This window comes from Borostomias antarcticus (genome assembly GCF_949987555.1).
Source record: "Borostomias antarcticus genome assembly, chromosome: 26".
NCBI classification, from domain to species: Eukaryota; Metazoa; Chordata; class Actinopteri; order Stomiiformes; family Stomiidae; genus Borostomias; species Borostomias antarcticus.
Genome location: NC_140259.1, coordinates 5,096,185 through 5,106,502, shown reverse-complemented (window position 1 = coordinate 5,106,502; position 10,318 = coordinate 5,096,185).

The following is a 10,318-nucleotide window of genomic DNA, read 5'->3' as shown; positions in this document are numbered from 1 at the left end:
GTGGTCCAACATTATGAAGTGATCATCTGTGGTATCGTTCCCTGTTTTTGGTCCTAAATCAATCATAGCCTACCACAGAATGTGTGGAATGTTTGCTTTCCTCACAGCCACATAATACAGAATGTCCGTTTAGCCTACGCCAAATACAGGATGCACGAAACGTAGGCCTACAGTAGGCTACCTAAACTGGGGGACTGCCCACTGTTCCGACATACCATTGTTCCGACGTCTCACTAGTCCGAAACTTGTTCACCGATCGTCAGACATCCCATTGTTCCGACGGCTCAAGAGTCCGACCGACAATGGGATGTTTCGGACTAGTGAGACGTCGGACTAATAGGATGTCGGAACAATGGTATGGCACCCTAAACTGTAGGAGCAATCAGACAAAGGTAGGCTAGTACAAATACCTTCCGAAGATGATTGTTTTCCTCGCGTGGACCTCACCAACAAGCACATGCTGAGAGTGACACTTCATTTGGAGGGACTCTCGGTGTTGGAGTGGGAGTGGGTAGGGGGTGGTTTGGGATTGGGCCTTCCTGTCAGTCTCTGAGAGAGATCACTTCCTGTCACAGTCTGAGAGAGATCACTTCCTGTCACAGCCCCTGAGAGCTATGAACAGGCCCCCAGGATTCAAAATCTAACGTGAAGCCCTATAGGACCGCGCCATCTTTGAGAAAAACGCGTCATTGGTACCTTTGACATGCACAGTCAAAGGTATCAATGACGCGTTCTTGTAGTCCATGAACAGATGTGAAATGTGAACGCGCGTTCATGGCTCTCCCCATCTTAGTTTTAACAGTATAATTGTGACTGAACATGTTTTGTTTGCTAGTAGGTGGTGTTCATTCTGTTCACAACAGCGCGATGGGCAGCCAGGCGAAATAGCTTCAGGGGACCTGGTCCCAGGCGAAGTTGAACAGCTGTCCACCCAGAGACGAGATCGCTCGTTGCGGCATGAAGTTCACGGCTTGGGCTCACACGCTTGCGTTTGATGCGTCAACATTGACGGATGCCATTCACTTTCAATGGCTGCAGCCGAATTGCATTCTGGTTCCGTTGTCCTGGTGCGTTGCGTTGCCTGCGTTGCTAGCGTCGAAAGTTGAAAAATATTCAACTTTCAGATGCGTTGCCGGAGCTGCCGACCAATCAGATGTCTTGACGGAGAAAGACGTCATCGCAAGGCGGGATTTTCACATTTTTCGATACCAAGATGGAGGACAATCGCTGTTTGAATTGTTTGTTTTCAGGATAGGATGTACCCAATACCTGCGGGCACCACGTTCACGTTGCCTCAACCACAATGCATAGACGATCACCACACGTTCGACCAGATTAGCATCCATGACAGCACTAAACTAAAAGTCGGGTGGGTTTTCAAAACAGTGCGCGCTAGCAGGTTCGGAGAACATACTGGTTGTTGCGAGCGCAGTTTTGGACAATGTGATTGGACCCAGGCACACCTACACTCACGCTCACACACATACAGACATACACCAGTCCTGGGCTCAGATCCCCTCACCCTAACCCGGGTCCGTATCCTTTTCCTACCCCCCACCCTACCCCAACCCCTGCCTCTATCTGGGCCCAGCCACGCACAGACACACATCAGTGTTTGCCACACCTCTCCCATGATGCTCTTAGCCTTTCTTGCTCTGAAAATGTAGTTTGACGTAATGTATTGCTCTATATATGGCTCCGTGTGCTACTAACCCTGTTCTGCCTCCCCTCTCCCTAGTGCCTCTCTCTCTCCCTCCTATCTCCTAACCAGGTCCAGTGGATGCCCCACTGTCACCAGTAGACCACCCTGAGTCCGATAGATACCCCTGTGTCTGCTGCAGATGTTGTAGCAAATTAGTTAACACACACACACGCACACACAGACATACAACAGTCCACTTCCGGCCTTAGGCCTGGGCCCAGTACCCCCTTCCCCTCACCCTAACCCGGGTCCGTATCCTCTTCCTACCCCCACCCTACCCCTGACCCCTGCCTCTACCTGGACCCAGGCACACTCACACACACACTGACATACACCAGTCCTGGGCTCAGATCCCCTCCCCCTCACCCTAACCCGGGTCCGTATCCTTTTCCTACCCCCCACCCTACCCCAACCCCTGCCTCTATCTGGGCCCAGGCACATTTATGCACACACAGACATACACCAGTGTTTGCCATGTCTCTCCTATGATGTTATTAGCCTCTCTTACTCTGAAAATGTAATTTAATGTTATTTATTGCTCTATAAATGTTCTTAGCCGGTAGACAAACATACTCCAGGAGCTTGCTCGATCGCCTCGTTGAGAGGGGTCAGGGAAGAATTTTTACAGCTCACTTATCTGGCCCCCGGGTGATTACTGTTTTTTTGCTTCCCTCTGGAATATGTAGAGAGTGGGTCGTATGCCCACCTCCCTTGTTCTCTGTAAAGCGCATTGTGTTGCCTCTGGGTATGAAATGCGCTATACAAATAAAGCTTTGATTGATTGATTGATTGATTGGTTGTTGTTGCGTGCGGCAGACACGCCTTCCGCCATACGTTGACGGACACGCATCAAACGCAAGCGTGTGAGCCCGGGGCGGGGGGCTCACAGGCCAGTGCTGAGATGTATCCTCAGTAGGCTAATTATAGTGGAATTGCTGAATGACAGTTTATCATTTCATCTTCATGCCTACGCAACATCAACTCATGTATGTGAATAAAGTTAATTCCAGTTATTTACTAAATATCACGTCTCTGTCCATTTCTGGAGAAGGCAAATCATTTCTGTCAAATGATCACTCAAGTTTTATCGACACCAGAGCGCAGGAGAGTTCTTAAGTCTACCCAGTGTGTGTGTGTGTGTGTGTGTGTGTGTGTGTGTGTGTGTGTGTGTGTGTGTGTGGGTGGGGGGGGGGGGGGGGGTTAGAGAGCAGGAGAGTTCTTAAGTCTACCCAGCTGGTCCAATCTAGCTATGAGCGCGTTCACGGTAAAAGGGGAGGTATTTGCTCGAAATGACCAATCGCATACCTTAGTATGGGTATTCGGACATGGCCAAGGACAAGGCAAACAATACGCATAACCAAGTTCCGTCCACCGCATTTCACACAAGAGGAGCAATAATATAGAAATATGAACTATAGGCGCAACACATTCACTACTGCCAAAGGCAGGAAGGAAAGCTGAAAAAATACTGCCTACGTTTTAGCATTATCCTCCACATGAACACGAGTAGGCTAGATCATTGGGCTATGCCTATTCTTATGGCATGTAAAGCAATTGTAGCCTATATCAATATATATTATTATTTCAGCTGCAACCCCTAGACTGGCAGGGGACGCTTAAATAAAGCAAATGTAGGCTATAGTTTTTTAATAGTTTCAGGTTGGAGTAGACAATGTGAAGTCTCTATACAAGAGGAACTAGAGATAAAACAGGCTTTTAAAATGGAAAAAGTGAAGCTCGGGTTCGAGAAGTAGGCTGATTGTCAGGCATTGGTGCTATCACAATTTAATAAAAATGTCTCTTTGTTCCTAGGAACGGGAGGCTAGTCTAATAAATCAACATTGAAGACTTGACAATTGAATAAAAAATGAGTGTTTTTACTTGGTTCTCCGCATCACCCACAGCCTACACGAAACTGCAGGTAGACTAATAAAACACAAGCCAGTGCATAGCTTACAGTCTATGACTAAATGCACAAGGCAAAATATGGCTCAAGCATCTGTCATTCTGCAATTATTCATATATCGGGGAAAGCCAAAGAGGGTTTTGGCGGTTTGTAAAAAGTCCCTTTAAGAACCTCTCGCTGTTCTCGCACAGCAGATTATTGTTTAATTCGCACACTGAAGTTCCTTAATAGAATCTTAACATTCATTATGCCTTTTTCCAAGTGAATTGATCGGTCAGTGCTTCATACGTTTTGATCCATAATCTGGAACTTAACCTGCCCCGGAGCAGGTTAGCTCGGCAGCATAAGTTACCACGGCGATATAGCACGGTGAAAAATGAACTACCTTCGTAGTAGCCTACGGAGAAACCAATCTTGAACCTGAAGTTATCGCGCTAACCTTGTAATCCTGTTTCGTAGTACAGGGCTCTGGTCTCTATCTCTAACCACAACAATTGCTGTTGTCCACAGAATGTACCAACCAAGGAATGTCACCCTTATCTCATAAGTCTATGGAAGGGAGACACAGTTTCAATCAGGGGTCAATCATCATAATTAGAAACAGCTAACAGGATCAGGTTAAACCAATACATTTCTCTGAAAATACAGCTATTTTCCTCACTACAATCTCAAATTGTACGTGTTGGTCAAAAACAATTCAAATAAGAATTTGAAGATATTATTACTGACCTTTCAAGTCTGCCTACACTTAGGTTACTTAGCTAAGAACCATTTTAATTAAAATTTACTTCTAAAGGCAAATACTTTACTTTCATATCTTCATATCAATATAATATCAAGATCCTAAATGTCCAAATAACCCACTGTGTCCTGGGTCTACTTATTCACCACCTAAAGGGAAGTGCAAAACAGCAAGTCATGAACGTTATCCAGAAACAAAAGTTGAACCCATTGCAGCAAAATAGCTAACATTACAGGAATCATCAGTGTAACTGCTTTAGCCACTGACCGCTACCATTAATGCTATGGAAGCTGATGCTAGTTGTTGTGAGCTCATGAGCTAACTGGCTATCCCGCTCTCATTGTGCTGGATTAGCATTGGAAGCATTGGAACTGATGTGTCCAGGTGACAAGACCCATCTTTATTTATCGGACATTACCGTCCTACCAGTCCCGCACAGAAACAAGCCAGCCAACACACATAAGCCAGGCGTGACCTGGCCTGGTTACTCAAGAACAGCACAAGAACTAAAACAGCACAATATTAATCCATCCCTACTTTTGAAGCTTCAATGTTGACAGACTGCCTCCAGGATAAACTGTAGCTGGCGTAGTATTGTATGAGCTCCTAGTAGTAATAGTCCAAAGGGTTTTCTAAGGACACAAGCAAAAATTTACATTTTGACAGGACAACTATTGTAACCAGAAGGTCTTCTGAATAAAAGCACACCCCATCTAGTCAATATCCTATGAATATGTTTCCAATGAAACAGTGGTGATTTAATTGCAGCAGTAAGGCTGGTAGATAGTTGTCGTTTTATCAGCCTCTTTGATATTATGCGGGCTGTCCCACTAGTCCATCACATCTTCATGTGTTATTTGAAGGGTAGAAAATGCACTGTATCACAAAGTCCTTGAATAAAGAATGAATATGATATGGATGTAAATGTTTTTGTGTGCATTACTACGTTATCTGAACTTGGATGGTCATGTTTCAAGATTCCAAGTCAATCAAAATTCCCAAAGTTTATCCATCAAGGACTATCAAGGAAGTCTGATGGATGCTGGTCTCACCATTAGCCTGTTTAGAGACTTTTGAGAAGGGGCGAACCTTGGCCCCAGGGTGAAATCTCTTCTCCAGGTCTTTGGCAATGCCCTCACACAGCGCGCAGGCTTTCAGAGATTCTTCATAAACAGTTGCAGTTGAGCTGTTCAAGATTTTGGAATGTGAAGGTTTTCCAAAAGGTTTTTCTGTGCTGGGGCGTATCTGCTCAAATATTGTACTTTAACTTTTAAAGCTCAGCTGCAGTGCCTCTGGGGATGGCAGATGACTTCACAAGGCTGGTCAATAATGTGAGGCTAGTCATCTGTTTTAGTGGTATTCTGGGTTTGGGCTGCAAAGGCTCTCACAGACCGGGAGACAAGGTTGGGAAGATGGAGACGGTATTGTATAACTTTATACTACACTCCAGTAGATCCCTGGGCTCACGAGAGATGAATGGTGCCTCCACACCTTGGGAGAACAGATGACACAGTGGTCCTGAGACTGATGAGACCTTTTTCAATCCTGACCTGATTCTGGAAGCTGAAAGTTCTTTGTCTTCTTGTGTCTGATCTTTTTGATTATTAAGGAGATGCTATGATTCATCAGCAGTGTCGTTTTGGGATAATTTTCCAAAAGGTTTTTGAGATATGAGTTTTGATAAAATGAGCCAAATTCGGCCACAAACCCCCATACACACAAAGGAACTCCCTACACTACCTCTCCAGGTTATAAAATGTTTATTAAAAAAAGTTAATTAAAAAAAAAAAACATTCTGAAAAGTTTAAAATGCAGCTGTCCAGACATCCAACCAACAGTCAACAACAAATACATTTCCATCCCAGTGTTTGTTCCATGTCTGGTGCACATTTCAAGTCTCGTCGTAATATGCGAGCTATATCGTGAGGGAATGGATGAAGGACTTAAACAAACTGATTGTAAGGACTATATATTGGAGAATTGAGAATATTATAAAAAAAGAAAATGGCAGGATTGCTCGAAAGTTCAGACTGGTGTGAGGAAGGTACTATTTGGTCGGGAATAAAAAAGATCAGTCCGCTTCGCTGATTAACTATCGTATCCACTAAGATGCTATATAGCTCAAACTCGTAAATCACCTGTCTGATTGTTATAATGTGAACTGAACGCAGCATTACAATGTAGGCCTTTTCCTAGTTTTTTCAAAAGCCTCTGGATCTGCCTATTACACTAGAACACAGCTCCAGATTTTGAGTGCTGAAACGTAGCCCCAGCCGTATCCTGAGGCCTCTGGGTTTGAGCTTCATTTTGGCTGCGGTATTGTCATTGCTAGGCACAAATGTAGGCGAAAACGCAGTAGTGTAATCAAGGCCTAAGAAACCAGGTCCATTCCAAATTCCACGACAGGTCTTTCTCTTTCTCCAACTCCCTTCTCCTTCATCTATCGCTTCTTCAATAGCTGGTGGTGAACCGGAGAGGAGAGAGAAAGGGGGAATGAGAAAGAGAGAGAAAGTAGGGAGGGGGGGGGGGGTGGGTTTGTGTGGAAATTCTTCTTGTACTGTTCTCTATGTGTCGTTGTACAGTATGTCTAGTTGCCTTCCAGGGACAATAAAGATGTTCTGAATATAAACAATAAAGATGTTCAGAATATAGACTGATTTTCAGATCATAAAAGTCAATTTGATATCAAATTGATATCAAACACACACACACACGCACACTATTGCTTACAAAGATGGGGTCCTTTTTGAGGCAGGCTTCAGTGAACTCTCAGCTCTTGGATGAACTGTATGAACACGCTGGTGTCTCTTTAGGTGTCCTAAAGAAGTGAAGTTCTTTCCACACTGGTCACAGTGGTATGGCTTCTCTCCTGTATGAACACACTGGTGTCTCTTTAATTGTCCTAAAGAAGTGAAGTTCTTTCCACACTGGTCACAGTGGTATGGCTTCTCTCCTGTATGAACACGCTGGTGTTTCTTTAAATCTCCTGACGTAGTGAAGTTCTTTCCACACTGGTCACAGTGATATGGCTTCTCTCCTGTATGAAAACGCTGGTGTGTCTTTAACTCTGCTGACGTAGTGAAGTTCTTCCCACACTGGTCACAGTGGTATGGCTTCTCTCCTGTATGAACACGCTGGTGTCTCTTTAATTCTCCTGATCTAGTGAAGGTCTTCCCACACTGGTCACAGTGGTATGGCTTCTCTCCTGTATGAACACGATGGTGTCTCTTTAAGTGTTCTAAAGAAGTGAAGTTCTTTCCACACTGGTCACAGTGGTATGGCTTCTCTCCTGTATGAACACGCTGGTGTCTCTTTAAGTTTTCTGACCTAGTGAAGTTCTTCCCACACTGGTCACAGTGGTATGGCTTCTCTCCTGTATGAACACGCTGGTGTGTCTTTAACTCTGCTGATGTAGTGAAGTTCTTCCCACACTGGTCACAGTGGTATGGCTTCTGTCTTGTATGAACACACTGGTGTGTCTTTAACTCTCCTGATCTAGTGAAGTTCTTTCCACACTGGTCACAGTGGTATGGCTTCTCTCCTGTATGAACACGCTGGTGTGTCTTTAAGCTTCCTGAATGAGTGAAGGTCTTCCCACACTGGTCACAGTGGTATGGCTTCTCTCCTGTATGAACACGCTGGTGTGTCTTTAAGTGTCCTGACATAGTGAAGTTCTTCCCACACTGGTCACAGTGGTATGGCTTCTCTCCTGTATGAAAACGCTGGTGTGTCTTTAACTCTACTGACGTAGTGAAGTTCTTTCCACACTGGTCACAGTGGTATGGCTTCTCTCCTGTATGAACACGCTGGTGTGTCTTTAAGCTTCCTGACCGAGTGAAGTTCTTTCCACACTGGTCACAGTGGTATGGCTTCTCTCCTGTATGGACACGCTGGTGTGTCTTTAAGTGTCCTGACATAGTGAAGTTCTTCCCACACTGGTCACAGTGGTATGGCTTCTCTCCTGTATGAACACGCTGGTGTGTCTTTAAGTGTCCTGACATAGTGAAGTTCTTCCCACACTGGTCACAGTGGTATGGCTTCTCTCCTGTATGAACACGCTGGTGTGTCTTTAACTCTGCTGACGTAGTGAAGTTCTTCCCACACTGGTCACAGTGGTATGGCTTCTGTCTTGTATGAACACACTGGTGTGTCTTTAACTCTCCTGATCTAGTGAAGTTCTTTCCACACTGGTCACAGTGGTATGGCTTCTCTCCTGTATGAACACGCTGGTGTGTCTTTAAGCTTCCTGAATGAGTGAAGGTCTTCCCACACTGGTCACAGTGGTATGGCTTCTCTCCTGTATGAACACGCTGGTGTGTCTTTAAGTGTCCTGACATAGTGAAGTTCTTCCCACACTGGTCACAGTGGTATGGCTTCTCTCCTGTATGAAAACGCTGGTGTGTCTTTAACTCTACTGACGTAGTGAAGTTCTTTCCACACTGGTCACAGTGGTATGGCTTCTCTCCTGTATGGACACGCTGGTGTGTCTTTAAGTGTCCTGACATAGTGAAGTTCTTCCCACACTGGTCACAGTGGTATGGCGTCTCTCCTGTATGAACACGCTGGTGTGTCTTTAACTCTCCTGATCTAGTGAAGTTTTTCCCACACTGGTCACAGTGGTATGGCGTCTCTCCTGTATGAACACGCTGGTGTGTATTTAAGTGTCCTGACGTAGTGAAGTTCTTCCCACACTGGTCACAGTGGTATGGCTTCTCTCCTGTATGAACACGCTGGTCTGTCTTTAACTTTCCTGACTCCCTGAAGTTCTTTCCACCCTGCTCACAGTGGCATGGCTTCTCTCCTGTATATACACAATGGTGTGTCTTTAACTCTCCTGATGTAGTGAAGCTCTTCCCACACTGGTCACATTGGTATGGCTTCTCTCCTTAATGAACACGCTGGTGCGTCCTGAGATTAGCCTTTAGACTGAAGTTCTTCCCACACTGGTCACAGTGGTACAATCTTGGCTTGTCAATGTCTCTCTGCCTCTGGCCAGGAGCTGCAGTGAGCGGGGTGTTGGAGGTGGTGAAAGGGAGTGATCAAGAGGAGCAGGTTGGGAGAGTCTCTGGTCTGATCTCTCCGTTCCTTAGCAGAGAGATGAAGAGGTTGTCATGGCTGCTCTTGATGTGATTGTGGAGTGAGATCTGGGAGTTTTAGGAGAATTTGCACTCGGACCAGGAGTACACCTGGGGCAAGTCTGACATCACTTCTGGGATTGAGAGTGAAAGGGAGACACACAAACATTAAAATGATTATCACACACTTAGTACAAGTTCAAATACTGTATAGGGTGATTTTATGTATATATAATAGTATGTAAATAGGAGAGAGGAGAGAAAACATGTAATACGTTGAAGCCCACGGTGTTAACTTAGATAGCTAGAATAAGCTAGCCAGCACTCCTTAACTTATGTCAAGCTACCATGTTCCATGGCAACTAAGAGCATTCCATTCTGTTCATATATAGCGTGGCTGCCTAATATTGGCAATTTGCGTGCCCCACAACAGCAATTTGCACAGGCGCCATTGAAGTGCATCACATACTGTCCCCTGTATCGTTGCATCCATGAGTGTCCTGAATTTCACGCTGTATGCCCACGTCTTGCCTGCTGTCTGGCACCATGGGAAAAAGACAGAGGAGAGAGAGAAGGCCGGAAGAGGAGAGCTACTTGGACAGCGGTTACTATTATGACTAGCAGACCTCTGGTTGTTTCAGGTTTAAGGATAAGAAGTGGATGAGAGAGAGATGGAGGAGAAGACAGAGGGAAGGAGAGTCTAGGACAGCTACCTCTAGTGGTGCTCTTTTTGTCCCAGAAGTAGTCGAAGGAGATGCTCTTGTATCTGTACTCCTGTCCGTACCAGACCAGCAGCTCCTCCCCGACAGCCAGCAGCCGACAAGCAGCGATACAGGATCCCTCCACGGTACTGAAACGCTACCAGGTTCTGCTCTTCCTCAGTACAGACACAG